At 42.4% G+C, this 22,885-nt stretch overlaps 1 protein-coding gene and 1 long non-coding RNA gene across 3 annotated transcripts in view; one reads left to right on the forward strand and one right to left on the reverse strand.

Moving 5' to 3' along the window:
- The window catches only part of LOC115576283 (carbonic anhydrase-related protein 10-like), a 290,975-nt gene that overhangs the window by 102,597 nt on the left and 165,493 nt on the right, over nt 1-22,885 (forward strand). The window lies entirely within an intron of this gene.
- On the reverse strand, nt 3,427-4,528 carry LOC115576293 (uncharacterized). Its single transcript, XR_003982818.1, has 2 exons — nt 3,920-4,528; nt 3,427-3,821 (listed from the first exon to the last, which is right to left on the reverse strand). It is a non-coding gene; the product is annotated as an uncharacterized LOC115576293 (long non-coding RNA).

Here is a 22,885-nt window from a genome sequence, read left to right on the forward strand (position 1 = left end):
TTAATGTCATAAACTTAATGAAAAGTAAAAAACATTAAAGGATGTTTGCCTTGACATTCTGTAAATGCCAGTGCCAGACTGATTTTCAGTGGTGAACACCTGTCTCATGGCATACTTTATGTCAAGCCCCATGAGAGAAACAATTTACATATTGTGATGACTAGTGTGTGAAATTATAATGCTGCAACACCTTTCCCTGTTTCCTGTGAGGCTGAAGTAGAATATGATTGGCTGAGGAATGTAATGTAGTTTGAATAATTGGGTGTGCAGAGGACGTAAGCCTAACCAACTATAAGTTAAAATGTTCATATTAGCTTCTGATTTAAACCAGCATTATGCTGAAATTGTCATTTGATGTATAGTTGATAACTTGTATGTTGAAGTAAATATGTATGAAATGTTGTGATCCTCCCCTCTCACTGAAATTACATAGAGCAGAAACAAGAGACAGAGACACCATTCAGCCTGTTACACCACACTGTACCATCAACATGAATCTGATGCTGATATTATAAGGTAATAAAGTTAGATAATGTAGCATTATTACTTCATTTATAATTATAATTAATTTCACTGTACATCAGTTGTCACTGAATATTAGTGCCATGTTAACTATGGGTGATTTTTGCACTGGACATAAGCCATATGTTCCATGAGAGCACATTTTGTATCCTGTGTGTTTGTCTCGTCATAACTCATGTCACAGAAACATAGTCGGAGGAGCTTTCAGAGTCCTGAACTCACACACCTGGGTCAGAGATGCAAACTGCAAGTGCTTTCCACAGTCTTTTACACACACGCACACACACACACACACACATACACACACACTCTGCCCCCACAGATAAATTCAAAATGAGAACAATGTGTGAAGGAAATGGAGAGGATGGGTATATTCCTGGAAAAAGGCCATTGATCCCACAGTCACCTCATCACTTGGATGTCATGGGAAAGAACAAGCCAATGAAAAATGGAACGTTTCAGAAGTCTGAACTAATAAGTGATTGACACATCTTTCTTCCATTCACTGTATTAAATCACCCAGGCTCTGACATGAGGCCGAGCCGATTGAAACGAAGCAAAGAAGTCAAAATGTAGGGACCTTTACTGTTGTCAGAAGTGTGGTTTCATTAAGGGCATTTTTTTTTTTTTTTTTGCAATTTATCAATGATGGTTATTATAAAGTGTGAATGCCCTGTGTTATAAACAGCCACTGGGAAGACTACTGTTACATATTCAGTTTACCCAAAAACATGCCAGTAATATTTGCACAATGTAACTTGCCCTGTGCTGCTTGACTTCAGGGAGAGAGGACCATTATGAAATTTACATCAGCCACAGAAGATTTGCAGAATTTGGTGAGACAGCTACATAATGATGCATTTTGACTCTCTTATTTCTCTGGTCCATCCTCACAAGAAAACCAGACTATTGTTCTCTCACATGCAGGTAGTCTATGGGTCAGTGGTTTCTTTTGTAACTTTTCTCCTTGAACATTTCAAAAAAGGATTATTTGTCAGGTAGTAGTTTGAGGGGCAAACATTGTGTTTCAACAAACATGCACAAGACACAGCTGATTTTCACTAACCAATTATTGGGAAGTAAAGATTGCTCAGGTGCTGCTGACAGATGACTGAGTGTCTTTTTAAGTCCAGTGCATTCCATGAAATGGTTCTTCCTAAAAAAAAAGGGAAATTCAAGTGCAATCTGCTCAACTGATTATCAATTATCAATTTAACCTGACAGAAATCTGCTTTTATGGAGCATTGTACCCAGCCTGTTATGGAGCCATCTCATTACAGCAATGTCATAGCAAGAGGTCACATCTTGAGCAATAGCAGACAAAACAAAAACATATTCATATATTCATAACGTGAATCAGAGTATGCACACAACACAATCAGACAACTTACTGTAGGCAAGTCTGGGGTGAGTTAAAAGATGTCTCTCTGCGTCCTCTTCCTTTGCCTACCTTGGACATTGTAGACAGTTATGTATCTAGACACGGCGAGAGGCATGAACCCAGTGGTCGAAAAGCTTTCTTTCTCTCTGCAGGAACGCTGGATTACACAGGAATCCAAATATAAGGAGGATTATAGGATGTCCCTTTCCCACCATTCAGCGTTTTTGTCGTCTTTATATGTTCCTAGGCTAAGACCTGCAACGACCCCAGTTTTGCATTTAACCTCTCCTCTACCTCCAGCTAATTCAAGTTGGAAAAAGTACCAAAATACTTTCCAAAATCAACTGTGACAGTATTCTGTCCTCAGTGTGTGTGTGTGTGTGTACACAAATTGCTAGATAGTGAACAAGCTCCAAGAGAAAGTCAGAAGCTGGAGTAAAGTTGATTGGTCTTTATTGTTGTCTTCATTCTCATGAAACAATTTTGTAAAACTGAAATGATACAGAAAAATCTAGCATCAAATACTGAATGGTTACTTAAATAACATCATATATTCACAGAGATGATAATGTAAATAGCTGTACATAACTTGGAAATAATGTAGAGAGTTGTAGTTCACTGTTAATTTAACGTTAGTGACAGTTACATGCAAATAACTAAACATTAATGGTACGTATCAAAATGCACTACATCAACACCTGTGCAACAACAGAATTGACAGAAAATGTAAATATAACTCACAAGCGATCCTTTTCCTAGGCATAAACAGCGGGAGGAAATGATGATGATAGCTGGAGCTACAAGCTGACCGCATGGCATGTAGAAGCTAAAGCTTTTTCCTGATCAGACTCTCTCACTATGACCTGGCAGTGTCATGTGATCTAATCCACCTATCAAAACAAAGGCTGGACTTAAATAACAAAATAATGAATTACCCTTAAACGCCAGTAGGGGGAGACAAGGCAAATACAGGCAATGCTCACACAGAACATGACAGACAGAAATACTGAAGCTGCATCAGTGCACCACAGGTTAACTCAGCTACTAAGAAAGAAGAACGGGGGTTCCAAGGAAAACATCTTGATGTGAGGAAAGTAAGGGATAATGCCCGACGAGGTGTTCATTAACAGAAATGAATCGGACGACGCAAAGTCCGATTCATTTCTGTTAATGGACACCTCGAAGGGCATTATCCCGCTTATACCATGGTCACCTACGAAAGATAGAAATATTTAACAAATTAATAATACTTTAATGTGTTTTAGAGTTAAAATCGTAAGGGTTTTTTTTATTTTTACAAGTCGAGCGGATTATTTAATATCTCCTGTATGCAGGCGTTGCCAAGCAACGTGGCCATAGCGACCCACCCGCAGCAGTTGATCAGTGATGGGAAGTGAGATGATGGCTTAACCTTACTTTCCGTGATATAAAGTATAATTTCAGAAGGCCAGTGCACTACTTACCGCTTGTGTGTGTCCAGAGGATGATGCAAAATTTTGTTTCAAAGAATCAAAGTTCACAGATAGTTTCCTAAATCGTTTTTATTACAGCAAATATTGTCAACCATTCATTCTGATCATCACATACTATTAACATACTATTTAAAATTAAATGCAACATTTCCATTAATTGTAAAATTTGATAGCGATACTGGCATGTCCATCATCGTGGCATTTGATGGACGGAGATTTAAAGTTTGTGGCTCGCTACGACCACTGCTTGGGACATTGGGAGACGACAAAATGTTGCTCCATTCTCGTCTGTCCTGTACTGACCGAGCCCAGTAAGCCTGTAGGCTGCTCTCACAACGATGCCCCGTCACCGACATGATCTGGCGAGTTTCCAGCCCGGCGTCAGAGAGACGACCGACAGCTGTGCTCCGGAGGCTGTGGTTGGTGTAAACCCGCGACAACCCCACCTGAAAGAAACAATAATAAACACAGTTAGGCTACATTAATGAGGACAGAAGAGGGGTTATACGCTACATTATTATTAAAATGTAGCTAGTGTACAGACCTCTTCGCTGATTTTTTTCAGCATGTTCCCCAGGTAGTTGACACCCATCGGCTCCCTGGAGTACCACACATCAGATGCCACAGTGATGGAGCGCTTCGGGTGGAGATAAAACGATTTTGCATCTGGGGGACACTCGGAGATGTACTTTTAAAAACTGTTTATGGTATAAATGGCGGTTGATACCGGCTCTCAGACTCCTCAAACTGGCAACACTGTAGTCTCCTCCTTCCTTGGTCGACTGGACAGACGCATAAAACAATCGCAAAACGTCATTGAGAGTAGCGGCAGTGTAGCTTTCAAAGTTGATGTCCATGTTTTTGTCAGCCAGGAAGTCTCTTAATGTTTTAACTGCCCATATCGTGGTTTTCTTTGTGCTTATCTCGTCCTTGTCATCCTCTAATTCGTTCAATTCCTCCGGTGTCACCTCCTTGTGTCGCTTCTCCTTTTTCTTTTCATATTCTCTTCTCTCTTTTTCTTCTGCTGCATCCCAGTCTTCAAAGTTGTCAAACTCACCAAATAAATTAAAAGAAATGATAAAATCACTCATGTTTTTTCTGTCTTGCTGTTGATGTCTTGCTGTTGATGAATAAACTATGAAATAACGTTGAGTCTCCGTTGCCACGGTTACCATCTAGCGCTTGAGCCAGCGCAATAATTTAGAACTGTCATCAGGCAATTTGACGGAACGTCTTTCCTAGGTGTAAATTAACACTTTTTAACCTACACCCTCCAGCCAATCAGAATCGAGTATTCACCCAGACCATAGTATAAACATACTTAAAGGAGAATTCAATCTTCAATTTTCGATGTTGTGCCAGCTGAGGCGCCGAAAAGGGGGGGATAAGGGTAAGGATTCTAGGGGCCCATCATTGAAAGGGGCCCAGAAAGGCCCCTTATAAAATTATAATACTGAAAAAAATAACATGACACTAATTTGTTAGTTTATAATCTTAAATATGCATCACTTAATGCACTGATAATAATGCTAAGTTTATTTTGGAAACATTTCTCAAGGCCCCCCCTTACACAAAATGGTTCAGTCCTCCCATCACTGAACTGCTGCACGGTGTGGTGTATTCAGTCAGTAAGGAGACGGAGAGAAGGCAAAATGCCCCAGAAGTCGGGTAGCCAAAAAAGGAAAGACAAAAAGATTAGGCAGGAGAGAGAAGCAAAGGGGCGTCAGTATGTCACCCAGTTTTTCCAAAAACAAGGTGGGTTTGGTTCATGTGGTGGAAAGTTCTGGAACACATTAGTCTGTTGTTTATCTTAACCTTGTGGTTTTTAAGCTAGCTCACTTTTCTCCCCATATTAGCTCATACTTTGGAAGAAAACTCTGGACTTTTAGATTTCACTGTTCACGTTTAGCAAGCTGCCCATATTTAATCAGTTGACCACCCCTCCTGTCAAAAATGATGCATGTTTGAACAGACACGTCAAGTGCAGCAGCAGCAGCCGCAGCTGTCTGTGAGCCCTGTGAGCCACCTACCCCTGAACCAGCCCCAGTACCCCCACCCACCCCTGAACCAGCCCCAGTACCCCCACCTACCCCTGAACCAGCCCCAGTACCCCCCACCTACCCCTGAACCAGCCCCAGTACCCCCACCTACCCCTGAACCAGCCCCAGTACCCCCACCTACCCCTGAACCAGCCCCAGTACCCCCACCTACCCCTGAACCAGCCCCAGTAGGCCTACCCACAACTGAGGAAGGAGGTGAGCAGCTCTGTGTTGAATTAATCTATTATGGAAAAAAAAAAAGGTAAATTGAAATTAATGAATTAAGATCATTCTGAAATAAAAACACATAGTCTGTATTTATTTCAGAATGATTTAAATGTTTTAAAAAGCATATAGCCTATAACTTTATTTTGTTTTGTTGAAATTTAGCTATCACTGAAACTGAACTATAAACTCACTGAAATACTATGTTTGGTCAGTAGTTTGGGACTCTCACCCCTTGCTTTGCAGTAGGAAAAGAGGAGAATAATCTGGTGCTTGCAGACTAAGTGACTGCTCTCAATCCAATCAGAGAAACGTTAACAATATTAAATCGCAACGACCATAGAGCCTCATTTATGTATTTTTTTCCACCCCAACTCTAATTCCACCACGTACAGTTTTGGAGATAAATTGTTATTATTATTATTTATAATAGATTTTTTTTTTAACAAAATATAAACGTATATAACAAACTTAATAAAAACAACAACAAAAACATAATGTAAGACAGCATACAGTTTTTACATTGAGTGCAGTGGCTGGTCTAAGTGTGTGTGTGGGGTGTGATGTGCATGTTTGAAAGAGAAATTGTGTGGTATTGCTATAATAGTAATTTTGGAGATAAATTAGACCTAAATGCAGGGCTACAAGAGGGAGACAGTGAGCAGTAGGGTACTGGTTGTGAAAATCACATTTTCTTTTGTTATTTTTGATAAAATCACTGACAGTAAAACAGAATGGTGGGAGGAAACCTGAATCTGGTGATGGTGATGCTATTTCAAACGGTATTACAGGAAATTCTATATAATTCATGTATGTCATGCATTTGTAATTTTCAGGTAATTTAAGAGAATTTTATATTTTAACCATTAAAGTTGCAGACTTGCAGACAGTGAATCTAAATTCCATTGTATTCTGAGTGTTCAGTGCTTCCCCTACTAAGTAACTGTCATGTTGTTCTTTTCAAACATATAGGAAATTATAGTCAAAAATATAATTAAAATGCACAGTTTTATGTAAACAGCATAACACATTTTCGTCGGCCTTATGGCCGACTATACTGGGAACCGGTAATATTTCTTTTCATGGGGCCCAAAATCCCTGGCAGCGCCCCTGTGTGCCAGCACCAAGCATATGGCTTAAGATTGCAAGGCCACATTTAAGTGCAAGGAGTGTGAAAATAACAGGCATACCTGCATAGTGATGCATTCTGGTCCAGCTCCTTGGCCGCTTGGTGAGCAGGCTGAACACACAGCTGAGGACAAGCAAAGCAGGGAGCATGAAGACCGTACACCCCCTATAGTCACTTCCAAGTGTACAGAAATATGTAGTTAAGCTCCCAAACCCAGATCCTGTTAAAAAATCTGCTTGGTCAAGGTTCACCACGCCCACAATCCAAGCAAGTCTCACAGGGTGTACTCAGTACCAGATGACCAGGTCTTTAGTAAAATCACAATTTTTTGATCTATTAGACCTCAACAGCAGTGCATCCCCCTACACTCTTAAAACATGCTCTGGCACAGTAGACACTGCAGGGAGAAAAGCGGGTGACATTATAGTGGGGTCACTTGATGAGAAAACCAAGGAGAAACTTCTCACCTTGTTGGAATGTAACTACCTGCCTGATGACAGATCAGAGATCCTGAACCCTGAGTGCACCCAATATTTTCCTCATCTCAGACCTGTGGCTGATAAGATCCCTCTGTTCGACACCAGTGCTCCAATTCTCCTCCTGTTAGGCAGAGATATTTTGAGCTTGCATAAGGTACGTGAACAGGCCTCACCGTACACCCAGCGCCTTGACCTTGGCTGGGTCATAGTTGGAGTGTTGTGCTTATGTGGTGCTCACAAGGCAGAGGAAGTCAACGCATACAAATGTGTGTCCTTCAAAATGGACGCTCCTCTTTCCTTAAGCCATGCACGAACAACGTCCATATACAGGAGAGGCTTAAAGGTTGGATCCAGCGTAGTCTTCAAACACTGTCGCACAGTGAGGAGACCTTTCATGAGATGTGTCGGGATGGTCTGGGGGAAAGTGTGTTTGACCTGAAGATGACAAACTAGCCATGTCAGTGGATTACAACAATTTTCTCAGAATTATAGACAATGAAGTATACATAGACGAGGAAAACCACTGGATTTCGTTCACCTCGCAAGCCCCTTCCTAATAACAGTGAACAGGCCTCCCAGAGACTCCTCTCGCCCCAGCGCTCATTCAGAGGGATATCTGACATGAAAGAGCACTTCTTTGACTTTATGCAGAAAGTCATTGACAACCATCAGGCAGAACCAGCTCCTCAAATACAGCCAGGGCAGGAGTGCTGGTATTTACCTACTTTTGGTGTATACCACCCACAGAAACCTGGAAAAATAAGAGTGTTTTTTCTATTCAAGCGCAGAGTACAAAGGAACATCACTGAACTACACACTTCTCAGTGGACCCAACCTAAACAACACTCTAGTTGGTTTTCTACTAAGGTTCAGGAAAGAGCAAATAGCTGTCACAGACGTTGTGAAACAGATGTTCTATGGGTTCAAGGTCAGAGAGGTCCACCGCAATTTCCTTTGGTTTCTGTGGTACAAAGATAATGACCAGACATGGAGATCATTGACTACTGGATGACTGTGCACGTGTTTGGGAACAGCCCGTAACCAGCTGTAGCAACATATGTGCTGAGGAAAGCTGACGAACATCGAGAGACTGAACATGGTACAAACTGACATGGTACATTATGTCTTCAGAAATGTTTATGTCGATGATGGACTCACCTCAGTGGCCAAGGAGGTTGAAGCTATCAATCATCTGCAGCAAACCAAAGCCCTGCTGGCTGAGTCCAACTTAAGACTTCACTAGATAGCTTCAGATAGCCCAAGGGTCATGGAGGCTTTTCCTATGGAAGAACAAGCAAGACTTGTCTTTGACTTTAAGGATCTAGATTTGAGAGCAGACCCCTTTCCCGTCCAAAGGAGTGTGGGTGTAAGCTGGGTACTCCAGACTGACAGTTTCACCTTCAGGGTGGCAAGAGATGTTAAACCATTCACTCGGAGAGGCATGCTGTCCGCTGTAAACAGTCTTTATGACCCCCTTGGATTTGCTTCCCCCATCACAGTGCAAGGCAAAGCATTGGTGAGAGATGTTTCCACAGAGCAGTATGAGTGGGACATGCCTCTCCCACCAGAGAAAGAGACACAGTGGAAAGCATGGACTAACTCCTTAACTGAGCTGGAAAAGGCTTGCATTCAGAGAGCATACATTCCAGTCTCTATGTCATGTTGCAAATGGACAGAACAATGTGTTTTTGCAGATTCGTCAGCATTGGCTATAGCTGCTGTAGCCTACCTGCGTGCCTTGGATTGCGATGAAAAATGGCATGTGGGGTATGTAATGGGAAAATCAAAGCTCGCTCCTTACCCCATGCACACAGTACCACACCTGGAGTTGTGCGCAGCAGCCCTGACGGTCGAGCTGGCAGAATTTATGCAGCCTGAATTAGATGTAGAGTTGCAAGTAGTCAGGTTTTTCACAGATAGTTGCATCGTGCAGGGCTACATCCACAACAGTTCACAGAGGTTTTATACCTATGTAGCTAACTCAGTAGCTTGCATTCAGAGCTCCACCGAACCAAAACAGTGGCAATATGTGTTGATTGACGAAAACCCTGCAGACCATGGAACCAGGCCAATTCCAGCAGCTCACCTGGTCTCATCCAGTTGGTTGCTTGGCCCTCCCTTTCTCAGTCAGCTGAGCACAGGTCAAGATGATGAGGCAGAATCTTTCGAGCTTGTGCAACCAGATACAGATAAAGACGTTCGGCCCCAAGTCACTTCTCTTGAAAGGTCTCAGAGCTTTTTTTCGGTTTTCGGTCCGTGGAATGTCACAACTCTGTGGATTCGAGGTGGAGCTGTTGAGAGTAAAAGATGGGCTGTCATTTTTGCTTGCGTAAGTACAAGAGCCATTCACCTGGAAGTTATTGAATTAATGCCGACCCCGAGCTTCATCAATGCCTTGAGGTGCTTTCTCTCCATACGGGGACCTGTGAAACACCTCAGGTCGGATAGACCCAGGTTAACACAGAAGACCCTGAGATCAAGAAGTACCTGCAAGAGCAGGGATGCACATGGACCTACTTGTTCTGTCCTCAATGCGTCCCATGCATGTGTTTGACAGGCAGCTAAAAGCTTTACTCCAAACAAGACTCTGGGTATCATTTTTGCCAGGTTTATTGCTGAAGCAAAGGTGAAACTAAAGGGAAAATAAACAAAATAGTCTTACAATTATGAATATTAAATTTCTTCATATGCATAAAACATAAAATAAACAAGTCTACATCTTATCTGTGCACCATATCAACCAAAATTAGCGTGGCTAACAGACACAGCATGCTAGAAGGAGATTTCAGGTTAAACACGTTTCTAATTAGCATACAACTGAAAATTTGCCACTTAAAAGATCAGCCCATGACAATGAAAAACACATAAACATATCAATACATACCGACGATGCAACTCAAAACAAGCTGTATGCTGGAGTGGCTGATTATCACTGAAAGCTGGCAAAACGAGCCATTCTTTACTTTGTTCTCACTTCCTGGATAAAGTTTTATTCAACATTGACAAAGCACTAACCGCAAAACTAAAGTCGGCCAGTAGGTGGCAGTACTGCGCCTTTAATACTCTCATTCAAGTAGAACACAATGAAATAAATGAAATTAAATACATCAAGTCTTTTTTATAACTAACACACTGAATCTTATAAATTAAACAGAACACTACTCCTCGCACATGGGAGAAAAGATGGAGCTACCAGACTGACCCACAGAGTCCTAACAACACTGATGGATGGATTACAGAGGTAATGGCCATCATGAACTCAAGACCACTAGTCCCAATCTCATTTGATGCCGAGATACCTGAAATGCTCTCAGCTGTGCCAGGTTCAGAGCTTGGCAGACTTCTTCTGGAAAAGGTGGACACTGGAGTACCTGGCAACTCTTAAGCCATGGAGGAAATGGACCACTGAGAAGCCTGACCTCCATGAGGGTGACATTGGTTTGATAAAAGACACTCAAGCAAAACGTAATGAGTGGCCTCTTGGTGCGATAGTTAAGGCCATTACTAGCTCAGACACCAAGGCCCGAAAGGTTATGGTGAAAACCAAGGGGTAGTTAAGGAGTATCTTAGGCTCATTAGTGATGTTGTTTTACTTATAACAAAGGTGAAAGAGTAAATAGTGGTATAACATATTTATACCAAGCGAGGGGTGTTCTGACTCCTGTCAGTTTCTGAATAATATTTAGTGCCCCCCTACTGGCATGTCAGAGTTATCATGCCTTCAAGTGCTGACTTGAGAAATACATATGCAGGCTCCACTGCAGAGTTGTTAGTATCTGATCCTTGGAGTAGATCCATCAGTGAGTATGGTTGCTCTTAGTTTATTTAAAGTCCGTGTAAAGCGGCAAAAAAATTGTGTTATGAGTTTGTCACATGTATCACAAACATGTATCATTGACCACTGAGCCAAATTTGAAAGATTAAAAAAATTGTTAAGTATATAAAATTAGGTCTCAAAATCATGGAAAAACAAGCACTTCTTTCTGCTGTGAAACACTGGGGGCGTGTCAGTTAGAGGCGCTGGAACCACGCCCATGCGGCGGGGGCTACACGTCATGTTAATGACGTCGGTGTCTCCCCAGGTGTTCCCCAGGTGTTCCCCTTGTCTATCTAAACCCGAGGACAGTTTATAATCATATAGATGCTGTCATAACGTGTAGTGATTGAGATCCTGACCCACTAAACATCCTGGAAAGTGACGGAGTGAAGTTTTTCGCGCTAAATTACATAATTATACATAATCACCATCAGTAAACAGGACGCTGTCTGACTCTGTCACTCGCGGGGACGGAGGCTGTTTTCTGGGGGACAGTTTCCTGTAGTCTCGGTCAGGAGGGCTGGCGGTCGCGGTGATTTATTTTCGTCAAACACTCGGTGAGTTAAAGTCTTGTGACAAGCGTGACAGACGCTGTTTTGTGAGCAGAAATGTGAGGAAGAGTCGGGAGGACAGGGAGGGGACGGACAGGAGGACAGACGCTTCTCCACATACAGCTGTGGTATTTGTTTTCCTCATATGAGTTGCTAAAGACAGTTACAGTTACTACGTTACTTTTGTTCGGTCATGTAACGTTGCTTTGTGGTACATTTCTCTGTATTTAGTTGAGTGAAGGACCTGTGCAGTTATCAGACTGTCAGACCGACACGCCCTCGCTCCGCGCCTCCGGATTATCCGTTCACACTGGGACGGCTCACCAATAATGCGGCCCTGATACTACCGCCACATACCGCCGGTGGGACCCGGCATAATGTGGCCGCCGCCGCCGCCGCCGCCACCACCGCAGCTGCAGCCGACCCACTCCGTCCCACTGACGGCGGCGGCCACATTATGCCGGTCGGACCCGCCGTCAGCGGGACGGAGTGGGTCGGCTGCAGCTGCGGTGGTGGCGGCGGCGGCCACATTATGCCGGTGGGACCCGCCGTCAGCGGGACGGAGAGTGTCAGCAGCGGTCAGCAGCGGCCACATCTCCTCGTCGGCGGGAGGAGAGGATGCAAGCCGGGGACGGAGTTGACCAGCGTCAACGGACTCCCCCGTTTCCTTACGTTGTCATCCGAAGGAAACTTAAATAAGATAACAGCGCCGTCACCCTGCACACTGTGGCATCCAGGAAAGATGCAGAGCGATGTGGAGGAGACATGACTGGTTAGCTGACTGGTTGACTGGTTAGCTAGCTGCAAACCATTGTAAGCAATGCTTTCCGAGACTGGAGAGCGAGTGGGAGAACCGCTGAAGCCGACGCGCTGAACGTATCACTTCCGCAGCAGGGCCGGGTTTATGCAAATCATATAGCCGCGTTACGTAACGCGGCCATGATTTGCATGATTTCTGACCCGCCCATTAAATCCTGAACACAGAAATGTTGAAAAACTGTTTGTGAGCCTAGCTCCAAAATTAAATTCTACATGGCCGAATGGCTTTTACATGTTTTAAGTAAACACATTTATGACCTGTTTGATGTGTTTAGAAGAAAATGGCTGATTTTGGTTTACACGGACTTTAAGTTACATCCTCATTTAATAACATCGTGTACTTCAGAGTAGTGTTAAAAAAGTTTTATTTGTAGTTGGGAAACCGGGCTAATGCTAATGATAATCGGGACACTGTTGTGTTAGCATAGGCTGTTGTTGTTATGTTGTGTTTTTGCTAATGTTTTCTCTTTTTTGCTGTTGCTTTCCCTGTAGCAATTTGAGATTGTTTAATGTAAAGTGCATTACAAATTAAATGTATTATTATTATTATTATTATTATTATTGAATTCATTGTTGGGCCCTTATTTGTGTTGTGTGTGTAAACCATTACATGGGTTGTTGCCATTTGCTGTTGCTTACCTGTGAGAGGATATTACTGTAAAAAAAAAAGATGTATATATGCCTTATTTAATATTGTGTTGTATTTACCCGATTTGTAACCTGAAAAGGAAGAAGTGTGACCAGTGTTGTTGCAAATATTTAATTTCAATTGTAACACTGTGTATATTTTCATTGTGTTGCATTTTTACAAAACAGTCTCAGAAGACTGCAGTAAATGGCTCTCAACCTGGAGTCATGCCTACTGGGTCTTTCTTGTTAGCTATCTGTCTACAAATACAGCTCATGCATTAGCCAGGACAGAATAGTAAGAATTCAGGTAAAGTTTCTACCGACTGCGATACTGTGTAGCAATACTGTGTAAGGATGAATTACCAACTAAACATATTTCTAAGTAAAACAAGAATAGATATCATCTCTTTAAAATCCTGTGCACACACTAGGGTAAATATTTACTGTATGTGTCAGAGAAATCAGGACACATCTGCACTTCATCTACTGTTATGTCAATATCTTCCTCTCTCTTTATCTTTCAGGTGTCTCGCTGTCTTAGAGGTGACGGAATGTATGAGCAGTACAGACACTAACAGAGACACAGTAAAGGGGATTACAGTAGAGTTACATCATTGTTTGAGAGCACCAAGGCATTTTATTTGGCTCACAGTATTATTATTATATTCTTACCGTCAAAGGCTGTCAGTAAAATGTCATCATCAAATGAATCATAGATTTATTTGGGGGCTCTTGTTTTACCGCAGTCAACCAGCCCCAGGATAAAGTCCTGCAAAGTCTGTGCTACAGTGCAAATGTTCGCATTCTGGAAAGGATTTCTGACATTCAGCAAGTTATTGCAGGTCACAGACTTTGAGTGGCATATTTGGTTAGATTATTAAAATATACATTTGTCCACATAACGTTTTGAGTTTCAAATGTATAGTTTGATGGGTTTTTTTTATGTGTGCAGGACACAATATCTATCTATCCATCCATCCATTACCAACCGCTTATCCAGAGTCGCCAGGGCAGCAGCTTCAGCAATGAGCCCCAGACTTCCCTTTCCCCAGCCACGTCAGCTAACTCTGACTGGGGAAACCCCAGGCGCTCCCAGGCCAGAGAGGAGATATAATCCCTCCATCTGGTCCTGGGTTTACCCCTAGGACTCCTCCCAGTTGGACGTGCCAGGAAAACCTCCCTAGGGAGGCACCCTGGTGGCATCCTCATCAGATGCCAAAACCATCTCAACTGGCTTCTTTCCATGCAGAGGAGCAGCAGCTCTACTCTGAGTCCCTCCCGGATGGCTGAGTTTCTCACCCTATCCCTAAGGGAGACCCCAGCCCATTTCGGCTGCTTGTACCCGCGATCTTTCAGTCATGACACATCGCTCATGACCAGAGGTGAGGGTAGGGACGACACAATGTAGTGAACCATATTTGCACGAAAGCTACTTGAATTTATTGTTGTTTTTTTTATTGATGATGATGATGATAGTTTTGTATTTGCAGCTATACTAAAAAGGCCATTGTCCTTTGTTGCATCATGTCAGATTGATATTGATAGTATAATGTGTAATATTAATATATATTTTTACCAAAAAAACACATAGGAGAGGTATTGTCCTATGAGGAGTAACATGATCTTCCCACAACAAATGATCTGCAGTCTTCAACAATAATAATAATAATAATACATTTTATTTAAAGGCGCCTCTCTGGGCACTTGAGGAACACCGTACAATACATAAAAAAACAGTAAGAAACAGACAGAAAAAGACAATGTAGAGAGTTTAGTGGGGTATGCAGTTCTGAATAGGTGAGTTTTTAGTCTTGATTTGAAGAGGAGGAGAGTCCAGGTTCCTGATGTCCGGTGGAAGTGAGTTCCAGAGTCGGGGGCAGAGCGGCTGAAAGCCCTGCTCCCCATGGTGACGAGATGGGGGGAGGGACAGAGAGGTGGACAGAGGAGGCAGATTTGAGGGAACGGGAAGTGGTGGCGATGTGGATGAGTTCGGACTGATAAGGAGGGGAAAGGTTGTGGAGGGCTTTGAACATAAACAGGAGGATTTTGAAGTCTATGCGGAGTTTGACCGGAAGCCCGTGGCGTTGCTGCAGGAGAAGGGTGATGTTGTGGATGGAGGGGGTTCTGGTGATGATCCGAGCTGTAGAGTTCTGAACCAGCTGAAGTTTATGGAGGTATTTGTGAGGTAGACCAAAGAGAATAGAGTTACAGTAATCGATGCGGGAGGTGACAAGGCTGTGTACAAGAATGGCAGTGGAGTGGGGAGAAAGGGAGGGGTGGAGGCGATTAATATTACGTAGATGGAAAATGCAGACCGGGTGACGTTATTGATATGTGATTAGAAAGATAATGCTGTCAAGGATGACTCCCAGACTCTTAACCTGAGGGGAGGGGGAGACAGAGGAGTGGCGATGGTGAGGGAAAAACTGTCAGCTTTTGAAAGGGTTGATTTAGTGCCAATGAGGAGGAGGAGAACCAGGATTTGAGTTCAGTGAAGCAGTCAGTAAGGGAGGAAGGTAGGAGAGTGTGTCACCAACCTGGCTCTAGGCCATGACAAACAAAGTGAAAAGGACAACAAAAAGATGGCAAATCCATGTTTTATTGTAACTCAAAAATAATCCCTCAGGAATGGGATGTGTTTCAATCAGTATTATCAATAGTGTTCATGTTGGTGCATGAATATGGAGGCGTGAGGTGTTGTGCAGTAAAGTAAACAAAAGTTAACAAAACCAAGAAGGTGCAAACTTGGTCAGGGTCTGAGAGAGAGAGCAGCTGGCAAGAAGCTGGGCCTTTTATATCTTGTGGAGCACTGAGCCCAGGTGCTCCTAATAACCACAATCAGGTCCTCCTTGTCACCACTGCAACCAGCTCCCACCCCAGAGACAACACAGTTAGTCACAGCACACACAGACATACAGGGGCCGTCACAAGTGGAATTGGGTTTGCTGTAGAGGTAGAGCTGGGTGTCATCCGCGTAGCAATGAAAATGGATGTTGTATTTGCAGAAGATATTGCCAAGGAGAAGGAGGCAGATGATGAAGAGAAGGGGCCACACCAGTGGTGACGGGGAACGGGTTGGAACTGAAGGATTGGAGTTGGATGAACTGTGTGTGTGAAATACCAATGGAGATGAATCTGTTGAGGAGGATAGTGTGAGAGATGGTGTTGAAGGCCGCACTCAGATCGAGGGGGATGAGAATAGTGAGTAAACCAGAGTTGACTGCCAGGAGGAGGTTGTTTGTGATTTTGATTAGTGCAGATTCAGTGCTGAGAAGCAACAGTTTTTTCAAGCATTTTAGAGAGGAAAGGTAGATTGGAGATGGGATGAAGATTATTATAATTATTAGGGTCAGCACCAGGTTTTTTTAATATTGGAGCAACAGTTTTGAAGAGTGTAGGAACAATTCCAGTGGAGAGTGAGGAGTGGATGAAGGCAGAGATGAGGGAGAGCGGAAAGGTACGGCGGGCTTTCACCAGAACTGTGGGGAGGGGATCTAACTGACAGGTTAGATCCTGTAGATGTGACCATTAGTCCCATCAGAAATACTAGCCTGTAATGTACTGCACTTTCTGCTGGCAGCATGATAAACCTGTGTCAGTAATAAACTGCTCTTGAGGAAATCCCACTTAAAATATAATCCATGCTCTCTGTTCAAACATATGGCATTACCATGCATTGCATGATATGCATATTTACTGTGCAAACATGTGTCTCTACACACATCTAAGGTTACATGTGTAAAATGCCTTGGCAATATGGGTCAGAATGGATAATGCCTGGTTAGTGGGATAGTAATGGAAGGCAGATTCACTGTGTTTAATGCACATACTCTACTCACAATGACTCAGATATCATACACAGCTAACATCCCATTCTAGTACCATTGACAGCTGCTGTTTTTATTAGTTACAGTTAGTATAAAAATCAACAAACTGAGCATGCCCCACTAAAATAACCACATCCGAACTTGATTTCCTCTAGTTAGTGACATTACATAATTCTCTTCAGGATACTTCCTAGGATATGATACACCTGCGATCTGTCTCTGTTTTGTTCCCCAAAGTGAAGAGTCATAATGTGTCTTCCTCCCTACTGCCAGGACAATATTTGTAGTGGAGGGATGATGAATCCTGTTGGTGACATAGCACACCAAAATATTCCTGTCAGTGTTTATGCTTTGAACTCCCTCTGGTCTGAACAGACCCCGACCACATAGACATACCAGATTTTGGAAGTTTTAAAGTATAAGATTTAGTATCTAAGAATGTTTAATGCTGATCTTTAAAGGGACCACCCCAAAATCAAAATATGTGTTTCCCCTCTTTTTGAACCTTGTAAATTGAACATTATGGCAGACCAACTTTGGCACCTGAGCCCCAATTTGGGCATCTCTGGTTTAATGGGTTAAAAAATGTCACTTTCCCCCCTGTTGCTGCATTATCAATTTACAGCAAAATATAATTCACAGGTGGGAAGGTAGTCAGTAGGGGCCCAGTGCTCATTTGTTCCAGTGGCCCCATAGAAGGTTATCCAGGCCCTGCTTTAGAGGTGGTCTTTGAACTTTAGATCCTTATGACATCAGGAGACACCACCATTTAATAAATCCATAAATGAGACAGACGGAAACAGTGAGCACAGTGGATGCTGCGGTACTACTACAGAACGGATGTCTGATGAGGGATTTCTATAATGGCTTCCAGTGAGGCAGAAGCTTCACTAATGAAATACTTTCTGGGATAAATTGCTTCTATAATGATCAAGAAAGGTTAATGTGAACCTTTGCAGGCTTTGACTTTGGCATATTTTCTCCGCTGTGACACATCAATTCTGAAAGTGGCAAAACTCATACTTTTACAATCAAGCAATCTACTAAATGGCTGTTGTTTTCTGAGCGACCTGGGTCCCTCCAAATGGATTTGACGTGTCGAATTGGAGCACAACGTGTGACACGCAGAGTGAAATATTAATTTTGTGAGTGCATTATCCCAGAACAAACGGTCCAGCCTCACACTGCAGCCAAGCCTGTCACCTCAACACCAAATGCTAAGCTCTGCTCTCCCAGTCATCCATCCACCAGGCCTCTGCTCTTGGCTCACTGATAGAGGATCAACTTTCCAAAGTCCAGTCAAAACAACAGTTATTCCCCAGCTGTCAGCGAACTTATTCACACATTCTCATCAGTGTTTTACTATTTTATTATCTATAGCTTGATTGCTCTGTGGAACTGGTGTCTTGGTAGCTTGATATACTGGGTCCATGAGCTGTGTGAGAGTAAAGCATTGTAGTTTCTTCACACCCAGAGGATGGACTGTGAGATTTAAGTTTGCATGCAAGTTAACCAGAAGTCAATGCTGCCAGGCATGGAAAAGTCTAACCCATAACACCCTGAGAATAGACAAGTTCAAGTTTTTACCGTTTCTTATTTGACAAAAATGAGATATAATGTGTTACTAAGTGAGAGATAGGTGCTGGCAGGAGGATATTTGGACCGAGCCAGACCAGCTTTTTCCAGCCTTGCTGCTAAGCTAAGCTGATGGCCTGCTGGTTGTAGTCTGAAGGTACGTGTCCACAGGGGTATCATTTCGATGCTGCCCAGCTTTGCACGCCTGACCAAAACAGGCTATACCCTCCCGCAACCAGCTGCAAACATAATGGCTGCACCTGATTGAAAGAATGACAATCATGGGCTGCTGCTCCAGGATTTCAAAGTCTTTGTGTCTGTGGTTCCCGGTTTCATTTTGAAGGTTTACATGTGTTTTTTTGCGTTCATTGTAGGCAACTGGACTTGTTTTAGTTTCTTGAAGACGTTGAATGGTTGTTAAGCTGTCTGGGGAGAGAACTCAGTACTGCATATAAGGTGGGTGGAAAGTAATGTGTTAGGCCACCTACTCTTTCAAAGATAGCTGTTCCAGTTTGATATAGATGGATTCCTTTACCCCCCTTTTTAACAACCATTCACACCTGGGCTCACCTAGCCCTAGCAATCCTCATGAAGATCTATTTGGTCAACAAAACACAAGTGGCCCTAATCACTCAGTGCTCACAATGTGTCCCACACAGAGTTTAAAAGCCTCTAACTCCCCTCCAGTTAGTTAGAACTGAAGAAGCCTCTTGGATGAGAGGTGAAACATCTTCAACAAACGGAAACACGTCCAGTTGTCTATGATACAGCAGTTGAAATTAACATGACCTAGATGACTGAAAACCTTCATCAGCTTTTGCTCCCATTGTTTAATTTCCCACATTTTTGTGTCCACCTATGTCTCTCATGTGTCCATCTGTGTCTCTTCTGTAATCAGCCCTTGTGTGTCCATATAGTCTGTGTGCTCCCTCTTGTCTAGGTCAGTTTGTCCTGTGTTGCCACCCTCTTGCTCACTCACCTCAAGCGACAAGTTCCAATAGTGGTTGTCAAGATGGAGAAATGGTTCGACTTCAAGTCATGTTACAGATCATGACTGACTAATAAACACATGTCCTCTGTGCTTGGCATTTCAACATCAGACATGACCTTCGACTTTGACGGTTCTGCAAAGAGAGGGCGTCTGGGGCGCCGAAAACGGGGGGATAAGGGGAAGGATTCTAGGGGCCCATCATTGAAAGGGGCCCAGAAAGGCCCCTAATAAAATTCAAATACTGACAAAAATAAAATGACACTAATTTGTTAGTTTATAATCTTAAATATGCATCACTTAATGCACTGATAATAACGCTAAGTTTATTTTGGAAACATTTCTCAAGGCCCCCCCCCCCTTACGTAAAATGGTTCAGTGCTCCCATCACCGAACTGCTGCACGGTGTGGTGTATTCAGTCAGTAAGGAGACGGAGAGAAGGCAAAATGCCCCAGAAGTCGGGTAGCCAAAAAAGGAAAGACAAAAAGATTAGGCAGGAGAGAGAAGCAAAGGGGCATCAGTATGTCACCCAGTTTTTCCAAAAACAAGGTGGGTTTGGTTCATGTGGTGGAAAGTTCTAGAACACATTAGTCTGTTGTTTATCTAAGTTAGCTCACTTTTCTCCCCATATTAGCTCATACTTTGGAAGAAAACTCTGGATTTTTAGATTTCACTGTTCACGTTTAGCAAGCTGCCCATATGTAATCAGTTGACCACCCCTCCTGTCAAAAATGATGCATGTTTGAACAGACACGTCAAGTGCAGCAGCAGCAGCCGCAGCTGTCTGTGAGCCCTGTGAGCCACCTACCCCTGAACCAGCCCCAGTACCCCCACCTACCCCTGAACCAGCCCCAGTAGCCCTACCCACAACTGAGGAAGGAGGTGAGCAGCTCTGTGTTGAATTAATCTATTATGGAAAAAAAAAAAAAGATAAATTGAAATTAATGAATTAAGATCATTCTGAAATAAAAACACATAGTCTGTATTTATTTCAGAATGATTTAAATGTTTTAAAAAGCATATAGCCTATAACTTTATTTTGTTTTGTTGAAATTTAGCTATCACTGAAACTATAAACTCACTGAAATACTATGTTTGGTCAGTAGTTTGGGACTCTCACCCCTTGCTTTGCAGTAGGAAAAGAGGAGAATAATCTGGTGCTTGCAGACTAAGTGACTGCTCTCAATCCAATCAGAGAAACGTTAACAATATTAAATCGCAACGACCATAGAGCCTCATTTATGTATTTTTTTCCAGCCCAAATCTAATTCCAACACGTACAGTTTTGGAGATAGATTGTTATTATTATTATTTTAATAGATTTTTTTTAACAAAATATAAACGTATATAACAAACTTAATAAAAACAACAACAAAAACATAATGTAAGACAGCATACCGTTTTTACATTGAGTGCAGTGGCTAGTCTAAGTGTGTGTGTGGGGGGTGATGTGCATGTTTGAAAGAGAAATTGTGTGGTATTGCTATAATAGTAATTTTGGAGATAAATTAGACCTAAATGCAGGGCTACAAGAGGGAGACAGTGAGCAGTAGGGTACTGGTTGTGAAAATCACATTTTCTTTTGTTATTTTTGATCAAATCACTGACAGTAAAACAGAATGGTGGGAGGAAACCTGAATCTGGTGATGGTGATGCTATTTCAAACGGTATTACAGGAAATTCTATATAATTCATGTATGTCATGCATTTGTATTTTTCAGGTAATTTAATTTAAGAGAATTTTATATTTTAACCATTAAAGTTGCAGACTTGCAGACAATGAATCTAAATTCCATTGTATTTTGAGTGTTCAGTGCTTCCCCTACTAAGTAACTGTCATGTTGTTCTTTTCAGACATATAGGAAATTATAGTCAAAAATATCATTAAAATGTACAGTTTTATGTAAACAGCATAACAAATTTTCGTCGGCCTTATGGCCGACTATACTGGTGCCCAGTAATATTTATTTTCATGGGGTCCAAAATCCCTGGCAGCGCCCCTGGTGACGTCTCAGCTGTTCCCATTGGGCTAAAAGACATGGGGGCACTGCTTTTCATGTTGACATTCACAAGTATCTTGGTTATAAATACGTTGAATGACTAGCGACCGGTGGCACTCACATCACATCTGATGAAGACTCTGGAGTGGCACCCCACTCTGGTGCCACTTAAACAACCTGCAGCTCAACTGGTCATCGACTTCGGGAGGGACAGACCCAGACCTAGACCAGTTCTGTCAGGAGCAGAGGAGGTGGAGGTCGTGGAGACCTATAAATATCTTGGGCGGTGGTTGGACAACAAACTGGACTGGAGGACAAGCAACACAAAGCAGCTGTAGATAGATAGATAGATAGATAGATAGATAGATAGATAGATGGGAGACATTGTCCATGATCACCAGCAGTTTTGCCAGCATCCTGTCTTCTGCCACCTCCTCCAGGGTGACAAGCTTAGAGCCAACAACAGACCCTGCCTTTTTTACGAGTTAATTTAGTCTGTTTGCATCCTTCACTTTGATTCCCGCACCCAAGGACACCACAGCGAAGAAGATGGTGCTCGCGACAACAGACTCATAGAACATCCGGTTGCAGACATTGAAGGACCTGAGCCTCCTCAGGAAGTAAAGCCGGCTCAGGCCCTTCTTGTAGACTGCCTCCGTGTTTGTGGTCCACTCCAGTTTATAGTCCAGCACCACACCCTGGTATTTGTAAGAGTCCACAATGTCTGTAGCTGTGTCCCAATTCAGGGTCTGCACACTTCAAGGACCCGCCCTTTGCGGTCTCACCGAATGAGTGTACATCGGTGCGCCCTGCAGGCCGCGTCAACTTTTGTGAAATGGTCATCATTGTCATGATATATTGCTTGCATTAGGTTGTGTTCACATATGTTATGTTTACATATATATTATGTTATTATCCTGTGTTACAGCATGATATATTACATTACATATTTGCCCTGTATTACATTATCATACCTCACACTATCTCTTCAGACTATATTAGGTTATAACATACTGCATTTCTTCTTATAATATCTCATATTACAATATACTGTCTTATCTTATCTCAATTATCTAAATACATTATATAAGGTTATATTATATAACACTGTACTACGTCAATATATCTCATATCATGTTACATACTAATACTACTTATTTAACTTATTTATCTATTTTTTTTGTTCCTTCAGTTTTACTTTCCTCCTCCTTCTCTTTTCTTATTTATACTTTATTTTACTTACTTATTTTTATTGTATCATCAATCTATACCTACATACGTTTATAATACCATACTATCTGCCTCTCAGCCACTAGCACGCATGCACACTGACTCACACACAGACACGCACACACACACACACACACACATACACACACACACACACACACACCTATAATACCTCTATACATATCATAATAACTGTATGT

The sequence above is a fragment of the Sparus aurata genome, chromosome 23, assembly GCF_900880675.1.
Source record: "Sparus aurata chromosome 23, fSpaAur1.1, whole genome shotgun sequence".
Lineage (NCBI taxonomy): Eukaryota > Metazoa > Chordata > Actinopteri > Spariformes > Sparidae > Sparus > Sparus aurata.